Source organism: Chiloscyllium punctatum, chromosome 1 (assembly GCF_047496795.1).
Source record: "Chiloscyllium punctatum isolate Juve2018m chromosome 1, sChiPun1.3, whole genome shotgun sequence".
Classification (NCBI taxonomy): Eukaryota; Metazoa; Chordata; class Chondrichthyes; order Orectolobiformes; family Hemiscylliidae; genus Chiloscyllium; species Chiloscyllium punctatum.
The window spans coordinates 80,143,189-80,158,043 of NC_092739.1; the positions used below are offsets into that span (position 1 = coordinate 80,143,189).

The 14,855-nt window shown below is 40.5% G+C and overlaps 1 protein-coding gene across 3 annotated transcripts in view; it reads right to left on the reverse strand.

Moving 5' to 3' along the window:
* The window catches only part of dlc1 (DLC1 Rho GTPase activating protein), a 477,757-nt gene extending 463,289 nt beyond the window's left edge, over positions 1–14,468 (reverse strand). Inside the window, exon 1 of one of the 3 annotated variants that reach the window (XM_072569847.1) lies at positions 14,256–14,468. The gene's annotated coding sequence lies outside the window, so the exon portion shown is untranslated. Of the gene's footprint in view, positions 1–13,633; positions 13,835–14,255 lie in introns of those variants that run through there. The other 2 variants (XM_072569866.1, XM_072569856.1) reach the window with 2 other exon arrangements.
* Between the last annotated feature and the right edge of the window lie 387 nt (positions 14,469–14,855).

Consider the following 14,855-nt stretch of genomic DNA (forward strand, 5'->3'; position numbering starts at 1 on the left):
GCCTGACCTGCTGTGCTTTTCCAGTGCTACACTTTTTGACTCTGATCTCCAGCATCTGCAGTCCTCACTTTCTCCTCTACAGCCTTCATTGGCAAGGAATTCCATAGATTCACCACTCTCTGGCTGAAGAAGTTTCTCCTAATGTCCATTCTAAAAAGGTCTTCCCTTTACTCTAAGGCTCTGCCCTCAGGTCCTAGTCTTTCCTACCAATGAAAACATTTTCCCAACATCTACTCAGTCCAGGCCATTAAGTATTCTGTATGTTTCAATTAGATTCCCACATCATCCTTCAAAACTCCATTGTGTATAAACCCAGAGTCCTCAAACGTTCCACATATGTTAAGCTTTTCATTCCTGGGACCATTCTCGTGAGCCTCCTCCGAACACACTCCGAGGTGAGTATATCCTTCCTGAGATAAGGGGCCCAAAACTGCGCACAGTACTCCAAATGTAGCCTGAGCAGAGTCTTATAGAGCCTTAGAAGTACATCTTTGATTTTATATTTAAGTCCTCTCAAAATAAATGCCATCATTGCATTTGTGTTCTTACCTACTGACTCAACCTGCAAATTTACCTTGATTGAATCTTGGACAAGAACTGTCAAATCTCTATACTTCCAACTTCTGAATTTTCTCCCCACTTAGAAAATAATCCATATCTTTATTCTTCCTACCAAAGTGCATGACCTCACACTTTCCTACATTGTTCCACTGAAGTTTAATGCCAAAGGGAGATCAACCATTTTCTCACAGGTCAGAAGTAATATCAAATCGAAAGTCTCCATTGGCTGCTCCCAAATTCCATTTGGTAATCCAGACAGAACAACACTGATTTGGGACTGGGAGCCATGTTGCTGGTTGGACTCATTCTAAATATGGCTATTAGACAGCGGGGAAGAGGAAGTAAAATTGCATTGTGGGTTTAAGGAAAAAAAGAAACCAGTGTGCATAGTTTCAGAAACCACTGCTGGTTCTCAACAATGCTTTTGTAAGTTGAACACAATGATTTGCTACAGACCTTTTCAGAATAATCTAAGCAGTAAATTGCTTAAATATTCATTACTTTCATCAAAATAAATTTTTTTTCAAGATTCTGTTACTGTCAACTGAAGCAAGTTGAATTCTAACTCAAACTGCAATTTTTCTTTTTGTCGCTGATACTTGCTCAGTCCCAAAAGGCATTTAGCCGAAGGGGCCTGCACAAACTGGGATCTGGCATTTAGGACAGAATTTGTGAGAGTATTCTTTTGGTGGGGGGGGGGCAGGAGCGGAGAAGTGCTTTAAATATTTGTCTGCTCTGTGGAATTTCTGGAATATTGTTCTCTTCAAAATTAATCACAAACCAGAGGCTACCTTTCAATAAATGATTTGTCTTCTTCGGAGATCAGTATTTTTCTTAATTTATTGAAGCTACATTGGGAAGTGACATTTCCTCATAGTTACCTTATCCAAACAGTAGTACAAGCAGCAGTGACCCTGTCTGAAAGTGGTAATACAGTTCACACATATGAAGAATGGCTATTTGGGTACTGGCACTTGTGCGCAGACATTTCTCAGGAAAATGTCCTGCTAGATAGGATGGGAAAGAAAAGGAAAGAACTCACACTTGTTCTAATAAGCAGTTAAGGTAGTAGAGAACCAATACTTTGTCTACTTATTATCCTGTATGTAAGAACTGTCACCAGTCATTCTTCAGGAGACTGAGACCATGATCAGATATACCTAATTAGAACAGAAATATAGCACTCATTGACCACGGGCTGCAGGCTTCATAGGACAGGATACAGTCAGGAGGTCTGACAACAAGCAAATTGAAAGGAAGGCAGAGGTATAGAAATATACCATTATCTGCAATAAAACAGAAGCCATAATACATTCACAGATGTGGGATTCTAGTAGATCTAAATTACTTAACATTTACTTTACATAGTTTTTTTTTGTGGGAGTATTTGAACACATGTTATCGCTTTGTCTCTAGCAAACGTCTAATGGTTGATCAGTTCATATGTATGATTAAAGACAGGATAGAATTGTTTAGGGTACTTAAGTCTTGCAGTTCTGAAAATACTTTGCAGTTTTTGACCTACTCGTATTTCTTTTGTTACAACAACAACATAAACAATCACGGAAAATTTGAAGAAAACTTTTCTCCAGCACTTAAGAATATGTGTAGTATTAAACCGTCAAACATCAAAAGCAGGATTCTAAAACAAAACCCGCAGATCTTCACTTCAAGTGTCATATGCAGTATAACTGGAATGTTACATCATGAAGATGGTATATTTGTATGAAACATTTAGCTAAGGTCTGATAGCTCAAGTGGACATTAAAGATCCTATGGCACAATTTAAAGAAATGCCGGTCAACAGAGTTCTTGTAGTAGTCATCCTCTAACTGTTTTTAAATAGTATTCAAATACAGTTTTTAATCTCATGGACTACCTTATCCTGCATTGTACATTACCACCAACAGGTAATAGCCCTTATTCAATGGACGGTACTGGGGTTTGCCAGGAGCAGTATCAGTACCACGCATCCCAAAGAAATGAGGTGCCAACCTGCTAAAGTGACAAAGTAGCATGTCAAACAATGGAAGGAGCATGCGACAGATAGAACTCAGCAAATGCACATCAATGGAGAAAATTTAAGCTGTGCATTCCTACCACAGCTGTGAATAGCGGTGGACAATTTGTCAATTAACATAAGGAGAAGGTTTCACAAACCTCCCCATCTCCAATGATGGGGGAGCCCAGCACATCACTTCAAAAGCCAAGGTGGAATTATTTACAAGTGGATAATCCATCTTGGCTCCCCCTGAGGTCTATAGCATCAGAGATACCAATCGACAACTCACTCAATTCACTCCAAGGTATAATCAAGAAATGGATGAAAGCAATAGATACTGCAAAGGCAATGGGCCCTGTCATCATTTCGGTAATTCTGACAACAGCATGGAAGTCTTGTGCTTCAAAACTGGCAGTACTCCAAAACAAAGTGTTCCAGTGTGAAACAACACTGGCATTTACCTGGCAAAGTGAAAAATTTCCCATGTGTGTCCTGTCCATAAAAAAAGCAGGATTCTGCCACTTGCAATGCTACCAGTCCCCTCTCAAAACGCCTGCCAAGTATTGAAAGGGATTGACACCAGTGCTCACAAGTGGCAAGTCACATTCAGAATCTACAGGTTTGTGCTGACAAGTGACAAGTAACATTCCCACAACAAGTTTTGAGAAGATTTGTAGCTCAGGTTGAGGTTTTGGATGTAGGTTTGCTCGCTGAGCTGGAAGGTTCTTTTCCTGATGTTTTGTCATCCTACTAGGTAACATCGTTAGTGGGCCTCAGATGAAGCACTGCTGAAAATTCCTGCTTTCTATTTATATGTTTGGGTTTCTTTGGGTTGGTGATGTCATTTCCTGTGGTGAAGTCTCTTCCTGTTCCTTTTCTCAGGGGGTGGTAGATGAGGTCTAACTCGACGTGTTTGTTGATAGAGTTCCAGTTGGAATGCCATGCCTCTAGGAATTCTTGTGCATGTCTTTGTTTGGCTTGTCCTAGGATGGATGTGTTGTCCCAGTCGAAGTGGTGTCCTTCCTCATCCGTAACTGAGGTTATTAGTGAGAGAGGGTCATGTCTTTTTGTGGCGAGTTGGTGTTCATGTATCCTGGTGGCTAGTTTTCTGCCTTAGAATTATAATGCTCTCCCTTCACTGTTTGTTGATTGAAATCCTGGAATTCCCTTGTGAACAGCATGGTAGGTGTACCTAGCTCAAATGGATGCCGCGGTTCAACAAGGTGTCTCATCATCATGTTATCAAAGGCAAATAGCCAACACAAATCTGGGTGGGAGGGTGAGTTGTGAGGGGTGTGCAGAGATACTTGGACAAGTTAAAGGAGTCAGAAAAAACATGGCAGATGAAGTATAATGAGGATAAATGTGGTAGCAAAAACGGGAAGGCAGATTATTCCCTGAATGCTGATAGATTGGGAAATGGGGAGAAGCAATGATATCTGGGTGTCCTTGTACAACAGTCATTGAACATAAACATGTAGATGCAGCAGGTGATGAAAAAGACAATGTTAGGTTGGCCTTCATTGCAAGTGAATTCAAGTACAGGAGCAGAGATGTCTGGTTGCAATTATATAGGACTTTGGTGAGAATGCACCTGAAGTATTATGAGCAGTTTTGATCTCCTTCTCTGAGGAAATACATTCTGGCTATGGAAGAAATGCAGCAAAGAGTTATCAGAGTGATTCCAGGGATGACTGGGCAGACATATGAAGAGATATTGGATTGATTAAGATTATATCTACTGGAAATTAGAAGAATGAGGGGTTATCTCACAGAAATCGATATGATTCTAACAGGATGAGACAGGGTTCCCAATGACTGAGGAGTCAAGACTTTGAATGTTTGCAAGAAGGATTTAGAAATAGTTCTTAGGGTGAAACAGATCAAAGAGCATTGGAAGAAACCTGGAATAGAGTATTGAGTTGAATGATCAATTATGATTTTATTGAATGATGCAACAGACTTGATGGGCTGACTGGCCTACTTTCTGTGCTTGTTTTCTATGTTTCTGAATTTAAATATGTGTAATGAATGTTGGCCTTATTAGCACTATCTGTAATCCTATGAATGAATATACATAATTACACCAAAAGCTACTTTTAACTGTAGTTATTTATAAGTCAAATTTAAACTAATAGCATTTTATAGAAATTCTGACAGCTAACAGCCAGGGAACTATAGACCGGTGAGCCTGATATCGGTGGTGCGCAGGTTGTTGGAGGGAATCCTGAGCGACAGGATTTATATGTATTTGGAAAGGCAAGGACTGATTAGGGATAGTCAACATGGCTTTGTTCGTGGGAAATCATGTCTCACAAACTTCATTGAGTATTTTGAAAAAGTAACAAAGAGGATTGATGAGGGCAGAATGGTGGACGTGATCTATATGGACTTCAGTAAGGCTTTCGACTTGATTCCCCCAGGGAGACTGGTTAGCAAGGTAAGATCTTATGGAATACAGCGAGAACTAGCCATTTGGCTACAGAACTGTCTCAAAAGTAGAAGACAGAACGTGGAGGATTGTTTTCAGACTGGAGGCCTGTAACCAGTTGAGTGCCACAAGGATCGGTGCTGGGTCCAATACTTTTCCTCATTTATATCAATGATTGGGTTATGAACATAGGAGGTATAGTTAGTAAGTTTGCAGGTAATACCAAAATTTGAGGTGTAGTGGACAGCAAAGGAGGTTACCTCAGGTTACAACAGGATCTTGATCAGTTGGGCCAATGGGCTGAGGAATGGCAGATGGAGTTTAATTTAGATGAATGCGAGGTGCTGCATTTTTGGAAAGTAAATCTGAGTAGGACTTATACACTTAATGGGAAGGTCCTAGGGAGTGTTGCTGAACAAAGAGATTTGGAGTGCAGGTTCATAACTCTTTAAAATAGAGTTGCAGGTAGATAGGATAGTGAAGAAGGCATTTGGTATACTTCCCTTTATTGGTCAGAGTATTGAGTACAGGAGTTGGGATGTCATGTTGCTGCTGTACAGGACATTGATTAGGTCACTGTTGGAATATTGCATGCAATTCTGATCTCCTTCTTATTGGAAGGATGTTATGAAACTTGAAATGGTTCAGAAAAGATTTATAAGGATGTTGCCAGGGCTGGAGGATTTGAGCTATAGGGAGAGGCTGAATAGTTTGGGACTGTTTTCCCTGGAGCGTCGGAGGCTGAGGGGTAACCTTAAAGAAGTTTGCAAAATCATGAGGGGCCTGGATAGGATGAATAGACAAAGTCTTTTCCCTGGGGTGGGGGAGTCTAGAACTAGAGGGCATAGATTTAGGGTGAGCGGGGAAAAATATAAGAGAGACCTAAGGGGCAACCTTTTCACACAGAGGGTGGTGCGTGTATGGAATGAGCTGCCAGAGGAAGTGGTGGAGGCTGTTTTAGATAAATATGGGCTGGGTGCTGGCAAATGGGATTAGATTAGGTTGGGATATCTGGTCAGCATGGACGAGTTGGACTGAAAGGTCTGTTTTCGTGCTGTACATCTCTATGACTCTATAAAAGGTTACTGAATAAACAAGTGACTAAAGTTTCACAGTCTTAGTCTATGACTTAAACTGTTTCACTGAACAACAACAACAACATTTCAGAAGAACTTCATTGAGTGTTAGGCACTTTGTGATGTCTGGTAGCGCTGAAAAATGCTATATAAATGCAAGAATTTTAGCTTTCTGGATAACGTGAGTTTAGACAATGAATTGAAGTGAAATTAACTCGAAGAATCATAGAGAATAATCCAGAGAACACAATAAAATGATCAAGATTTAAAATGCTTGTGTTTCAAACTAACTAAGTGTTCCAATACATGTCTGAATTTATTGACATTTGACATTAATAATTTAAGATGTGGTTATATTAAGATCAAGTGATCTTTCTAAAATGCACTTCGATTGCGCTATACTTGCACTGTTGCGAAATATGCTTCAATTTTTTGTTTCAGAAGTCCAAATCAGCATGATAGCAACAGCAACATTTGTTTATGTAGCTCCTTTTTTTAAAGAATTAAATCAACCAAGGTATTACAAAACAAAATTCATCATGAGGTTACATGGAATTACATTAAGACAAGTGACTAAAAGCTTGGTTTAAGAAGTGTGCTCATGGAGGAAAGCAAAGTAGTGAGGTGGAGAGTTACAGGGAGAAAATTGCAGAGAGGTTCGTGCCCAGGCAATAAAGGCACAGCAACCAATGGTAGTGAAAGTAAGATTGGGAGGACTAAGAACCCAGAACCCAGATGAGCTCTATGATCTCAGAGTTATGAGGTTGGAGGAAATTGCAGAAAGAGCTAGAGTCCAGCACATGGATAGGTGAGGAAATAAGGATGAATATTTTAAAATCAAGGAAGAATTAGTAGGGCATCTCAAAAGAAATGATCCCATTTTACAGACGCGGTATCGGTTCATGAAGGGAAGGTCTTGCTTCAAAAATCTTTTGGAATTCTATGAAGACATTATGGGCAAGGTGGACAGTGGGGACCCAGTGGATGTGGTGTACCTAGATTTCCAAAAGACCTTTGATAAGCTGCTGCACATGAGGCTACTGCATAAGATAAGGATGCATGGTGTTAGGATAGGGTATTAGCATGGATAGAGGATTGGTTGACTGACAGGAAGCAAAGAGTGGGAATAAGTGAGTGCTATTCTGGCTGGCAATCAGTGACTAGTGGTGTGCCTTAGGGATTGGTGTTGGGACAGCAATTATTCACAATTTATATAGATGATTTGGACTTGGGGACCACATGTCATGTGTCAAAGTTTGCAGATGACACTAAGATGAGTCGAAGAGCAAAGTGTGCAGAGGACTGTGAAACTTTGCAGAGGAATATAGATACACTGAGTGTTTAGGCAAAGCTCTGGCAGATGGAATACAATTTTAGTAAATGTGTAGTCATCCATTTTGGTAGGAGTAACAGCAAAATAGATTATTTCTTGAATGGTTAGAAGTTGCAGCACGCTGCTATACAGAGGGACCTGGGTGTCCTTGTGCACGAATCACAGAAGGTTGGTCTGCAGGTATAACAGATAATTAAGAAGGCAAATGGAATTCTGTCCTTCATTGGTGAAGGCATTGAGTTTAAAAGCAGAGAGGTATGTTGCAGTTGTACAGGGTGCTGGTGTGGCTCCACCAGGAGTACTGCATGCAGTTTTGGTCTCCTTACTTAAGAAAGGATATACCAGCACTGGAGGGGTTGCAGAGGAGGTTCACTAGGTCGATTCCTGATTTGAGGGTGTTGGCTTATGAGGAGAGGCTGGGTAAATTGGGATTATATTCTTTGGAATTCAGAAGAATCAGGAGGGATCATATAGAAACATATGAAGAGAATTGGTAAAATAGAAATAAATAGGATGATTCCACTAGTAGGAGAGACTAGGACAAAGGGCATGGCCTCAAAATCAGAGGAAGCAGGTTTAGAACTGAACTGGGAAGGAACTTCTTCATCCAGAGGGTTGTTAATCTATGGAATTCCTTGTCCAGGGAAGTAGTTGATGCTACTGCAGAATTGGTTTTAAAGCTAAGCTAGATACTTTTTTGAAAAAATAAAGGAATTAAGGGATATGCTGAAAATGCAGATAAGTGGAGCTGAGTCCATGAAAAGATTAGCCATGATCTTATTGAATGGTGGAGGAAGCTTGAAGGTCCGGATGACCTACTCCTGCTCCTAGTTCTTATGTTCTTATGTTCTCAGGCATTGCTTAATTGGGAGTCATCATAGGTCAGCGAGCAGTGACAGGTGAATTGGATCGATGTGAATTAGGACATGAACAGGAGAGGATTGAATGACGTCAAGTTTCTGGAGGGTGTGATGTTGGAAGCTGGCCAGGATAATATAATCATATTTGGAGGGAACAAATATATGAATGACGACAGCAGCATCGTTCAAGCTATGGTAATGGTAGATTTGGGTGATGATATGGAGATGGACAAAGACAGTTTTAGTAATGGTTTGGACCTGTGGTAATTAACTCATTTTAGAATTAAATATGACATTGACATTGCCAACAGTCTGGTTCAGTGTCAGGCCCTTGTCAGGGAGATAAACAGAGTTGGCAGCTGGGGAACAGAGTTTATGCTGAGTGAGAAGGCAATAAGAGAATTCAATCCCAGCCAGAAAGTGGGTTTTGAGGCATGGGTTTATGTAATAAAGCACGTTTGTGTGGTGTGGCGACTCCATGAGATTCCTGCTTCTACCTGATGAACTTTGAGTGGGATAGCATTCTCACTCACTCAAACTTGTATGTTTTCTTTCTTTCTTCCTCATGGGGGTCTGTCATTCAAAACTGTAGAACATTCGAAGGGACGTTTCTGTTGAGAGCTACCATCTTGCTTCTGTCAATCTTCCATAAAGTTGTCATCCCCATCCTCTAACCTCCATTTTGCTTTGTTAACATTGGCCTCATTGATCCGGGATTCCAGTGGGTGAATTGCCAGTGACTGTCTTTGAAGATGTTCACGGCAGTGGAGAGCTGCTGGTTTTTGATTAACTAGCACTCTGAAGGTAGAGGGTGGAAGGTGGACTATGGGTGAAATATCACCCTTGAGAGTCCTTAGTCTCAGAGAAGGCTTTCCACTGACCATTTACATCAGCAGCCCTTCCTAGTGAAGGTGATGTAGAGCTCCCACCATTCTCCAGCCCACAAGCAAGGCACCCCTTTGACAATATTAATTCTGCCCAGTGGCTTCAGTTTTCCCAAAACTGAATTGGAGCAAATTATTGTTCATCTGGTCTTGATTGTCAGGCAAACAATCGAGTAATTTTAGCACAGTGGAGGGAATGAAACAGATGGCAGGATGAATATTAAACAAGGCATAGAGGTTTGGAATGGATGGCTGCCAGGTCTACAATACTCTTACACTATCAGTGACCAGCTGTGGAAAGAGATCTTTTTGTTTGCAGATGTTCCAACAACCGAATAGAATCCTCTCAGCCGAGGTTTTGGCATGTTGGTGTACCAACATAGAAAGACATAGAAATAGAAACTAGGAGCAGAGAGAGGCCATTTGACCCATTGAGCCTGCACTGCCATTCAATGTGGTCATGGTAAATCATCCAACTCATTACCCTGTCCCCAATTTCTCCTTATAGCCTTTGATCCCACTAACCTTAAGAACTATATCCAACACCATCTTGAAAACATTCAATATTTTGGCTTCATCATTTTCACTGGCAGAGAATTCCACAGGCTCATTACTCGGCTTGAAATAAATTTCTCCTCATCTCAGCCCGAAATGTCCTACCCTCTATCCTTGGTCTGTGAATGCTGGTTTTAGACTCCTGGCTCATCAGGAGCATCTTGCATTTAACCTGAACCGTCTTTAGTATCATTTTATAGGTTTTTATGAGATAGAGTCACAGAGTCATAGAGATATACAGCACGGAAACAGATCCTTTGGTCCAACTTGTCCATGCCAACTAGATATCTCAAACCAATATAGTCCCACCTGACAGCACCTGGCCCATATTCCTCCAAACCCTTCCTATTCATATCTCCATCCAGATGCCTTTTAAATGTTGCAATTGTACTAGCCTCCACCACTTCCTCTGGCAGCTTGTTCCATTGGCGTACCACCCTCTGAAGGAAAAGGTGTCCCTTAGGTCTCTTTTATATCTTTCCCCTCTCACCCTAACCCTATGCCCTCTCGGTCTGGATTCCTCCACCCCAGGGAAGAGACTTTGTCTATTTACCCTATCTATGCTCCTCATGATTTTATAAACCTCTATAAGGTCACCCCTCAGCCTCCAACACTCCAGGGAAAACAGTCCCAGCCTATCCAGCCTCTTCCTATAGCTCAAATCCTCCAACCCTGGCAACATCCTTGTAAATCTTGTCTGAAGCCTTTTAAGTTTCACAACATCTTTCCAATAGAAAGGAGACCAGAATTGCACACAATATTCCAAAAATGGCCGAACCAAAGTCCTGGACAGCTGCAACATGACTCCCAGCTCCTGTACTCAATAGCCTGACCAATAAAGGAAAGCATACCAAATGTCTTCTTCACTATCCTATCTATCTGCAACTCCACTTTCAAGGAACTATGAACCTGCACTCCAAGGTCTCTTTGTTCGGCAACACTCCCTAGGACCTTACCATTACGTGTATAAGTCCTTCTAAGATTTGCTTTCCCAAAATGCAGCACCTCGCATTTATCTAAACTAAACTCCATCTGCCACTTCTCAGCCCATTGGTCCATCTGATCAAGATCCTGTTGTAATCTGAGGTAACCTTCTTTGCTGACCACTACACCTCCAATTTAGGTGTCATCTGCAAACTTACTAACTATACCTCTTATGCTCACATTTGCTCTAATTCTTCTAAACTCCAGCGAATATAGTCCAAATTGATTGAAGTACTCCTCATACATCAGTGCTTCCACCCCAAGAATTAGTCTGGTAAACATTTACTGCATTCCCTTCACAGCCAAATCAAGAAAGCAAAACTTACTAACTATACCTCTTGTGCTCACATTTGCTCTAATTCTTCTAAACTCCAGCGAATATAGTCCAAATTGATTGAAGTACTCCTCATACATCAGTGCTTCCACCCCAAGAATTAGTCTGGTAAACATTTACTGCATTCCCTTCACAGCCAAATCAAGAAAGCAAAACCATGCACAATACCCCAGACGTGCTCTAATCATGTCCATGTACATTTTGTAGGTTCTGTACTCAAATCCTTTTGCTATGAAGGCCAACATAATATTTTCTGTCTTCATCACCTGCTACATCTGCATTCTTTTAGCAACTGGTATATAACAGCACTCAGGTTTCATTGTCCCTCCCCATTTCCCATCTATCACCATCCAGATGGTAATCTACCAACCTGTTTTTTGTTTCCGAAATGAAAACCTCACATTTTTTCACATCTCTCTTTTGTACATTGACATGCCTCTTTTTAACCAGTAGTAGGTTCTCCAAGATCTGATTTAATTACAAAGTCAAAAGAATTGAATTGACTCAATTTCTTTTATTTTAATTTCACTTTCCAATAACTGATAACCATTTGTTTTTCCTTTAATGTTCATTGATTAGTCATTTCTTCTTTGCAGTTTTCTCTTTTTCTCTCAAAGCTTTGAATCCTCCTATTATATGATGCTGCTCATTAACTTCCAGAAACTTCTAGCCACTCAATAAGTATTGCAAGTTATTTAACAGCTGAGGTCCCTTGAGACTATTGGACAGTCAAATAGAAACACGACATAAGACAATAATCCACTTCCTGATAATTGAGTGACCACAAGTGGAATTTAGTAAGCACCACAGGGGTCTCACCTATTGGTTAGAGAAGCAGTAAGTAACTCTTAGTGCTCTTCTCTGGGAACTTGATGCAATTACCAAGCACTTACAGTGATGGGCTTACCACTTAATTAAGACACAAATGGGACAGGAATTCCACTATCAGGAGCTGCCAACAAGTCAGATACTGGCGGGTCACCAGTACTGACAATACCCTGAGGCACAGTGGCCTCTGCCAGTGCATCTTACAGACCTGTAGGAGGGATTGCCTACAGATATCCGGAGGGTGAATGTCGACATGGGAGTGTCCAGCCAGCAAGGTTAATACAGGGAGTGACAAGAACAGATTCTGGCATCTCATAGGATCATTCTCCCCACTTCTGGATTCCTAACTTGAGCATTTGAACAAGGGAGGGACCCCGAATCTCTGCTGTGATAAGCTGCTGGAAAACCTGATTGGGTTTGCTGAGCGGCTGCTCACACCGTATGCCGGTCCCTGTCCCAAGCTGGTTGATAGCTGAGGTCCTTAGCATGTACTTAATAGCCTGAACGAACTTGTGGGGGGATATATACGAGATCCACCTCCCCTGGCCAGTGCTTGATCAATGCTGGGAAGGAGTTGATTAGATGGTGGGATCCCAGCGAAACAGTGCCTGCCCTGACCCCTGTCTCTGAACTTAGGCATTAAATTCAGTCTCACATCTAAAACTTATTGACCCTTCACGTAATATCTATTCATGTGCGCATTCCAACAGGGATTGATGAATAACATTCTGGAATTAGAATCCCAGGTCAATTTTCTACCTTCAGGCCCAAGGTAAGTACTAGCCTCCAACATTACTCCAACTGACATTGTAAATAGTAAGGACCAAGGACATGGATTTCATTCCACTTCGGGCAGCAAATCTACCAGATTGTAGTGAGCCAATGCTATGTTTTAATCATAACTGACAATGTTGAATTGTCCCCAGAGCATTTGGTTCGGCATACAAACGCATGAACACACTCCAAAGAGAAGAACAATAAATAATGAACAAAATGCTTCACCTCCTAAAGGTCGCGCTCCTTTAACTAAATATTTCAGAAAAGCTAATTGCAGATATCGGCAAACAATCAATCTTAAAATAATCAATCTCATACAGGCTGAATTGTCTTTTAACTTTATGATTGAGCTGATTGATGTGGCAGAGAGATAAAGGTTTCATTCAGAGATAATCCATTAGATTCACTGGGATACGTAGACACAGATACAAAACTGATTTGCTACAGTTGAACTGCAGTAAGAATTGCTGAAAGCACCCCTTGTGAAATCATATACTTTAGCAAATGTCAGCAGCTCGCAAAACCGACAATTCGAGAAAAAAACTGTAGTTTCATTGAGAAGTAGAGAGCAGAGTAAATGTGACATTGCAGGCAGGTATCCATATCTACTGAGATGTGGACATTTTATTGTAACAGACAATGCCACTTTTTAAAAACTTCTATAACTAGAAAATATGTCTAGTTTGGTAGAGAAACATGCCACGAGGCTGCTTTTATTTATGTGGTAGAATGATGGCATTTAGAACTGTAAACAGAAGTTCCTTACAGCTTTTGAACGGGTTGCGGGTGCAATCTGAACATCTCAAGCTGTGCTTGCTAACTTCTGTCCGATTGAATTTTAGTAAGTGATCTCCCCCCCACCCCGGTGAATCTCTTCACTGTACAGTATTGTATAGTTCCAGCCCATTCAATAAAATATATTTCACTGTCAACCTCTTTAACGTCTAGGGTTTAACAGATTTCTACTTCAAGAATTACTGCATAGCAGAAATTATAGTAAGAGCTTACCCACATTACACACATCCAAATAAGTAACTGACAGCATTATATTCCACAAACTGATCGTAATCCTGGTGCAGAAGTTTTAAAGTTTTCTCTTGTTTGACTTTCTGAGATCAATGACCTATTCCAAGCAGTTTTGTCAGTGTATGACACTGAAAGCACACATACTGTAGCAGGAATGAGACTAAACTGAACCGAATCCTGTCGTTATTCCCAGCGTCTCCTGTCTCCAAAATTCAGACGAAACTAATGTTTTGTGAAGGGGCCCAATGACCAGGCCCAGACTGGCTGGAAACTATTTCCTGCCTCGAAGAAGTATATACATGTGCAAGCGAGTGAATGCATGAGAAAAAAGACGTAAGCCAGTAAAAGAATACAAAAGGGGAAGATAACATAATGGCAAAATCCATAATGATTAAACTTATTGTGTTCATCTATTTGATTAAGATTTGTTTTTATTCTAAGCAGTTATAAAGGAATGAATAATGTGTAAAATTCACCTCAGATTCAAACATTTGATAAAAAATAAAAGCTGACTTTAACTTATCATGATAGTTGTGACATTTATTTATTTAATTAACATATTTGTTTAATTTTGAGTACAACAGAGGATAACATGCCTTATTACCTTTCCTGAGAATCCTCCAGAGCAATAGATAACCACCAATGTAAATTCGCAAGGGCAAACTCCATCTTGAGGATATTAGAATTGTGCTGACATAAAACACGCAGCAACAGAGCTTTCCAGTTTGACAGAGTGCCTGAATTGGATCACTATGACTGCCCACAGCTTATGTATCCAGATTTATGAAAAGACTTTCTCAAACCATCATCTGTTTATCTTTTTTCCCCATTTTTGACTCCCTTGAACAACTTCCTCTCTGTTTCTCCAAGCGACTTGCAGGCTGGGAACTTAGTGCACCATTTGGTATTGATTAAAAACAGACAAGTACCTTTGTAAAAGCCAGAACTGAGCGATTGCGGATCACAGGTTTTTTTTACTCTAATTAGCATGTGGTTCAGTAGCTGTGTGTAACTAAATAAGCACACTACCATTACATATCGTATAAAAGGACACAACATGCACTTCCTAACATAAACTATTAGTTTTACATGCATACTATTCATAGTTTCGTTACTGTGATCATGGCTTTGATTTCTATTACATACCATGTAATGATGTCTTGGAATTAGAGCAATATAATATAACAAATAGTGCTGTTTTAAA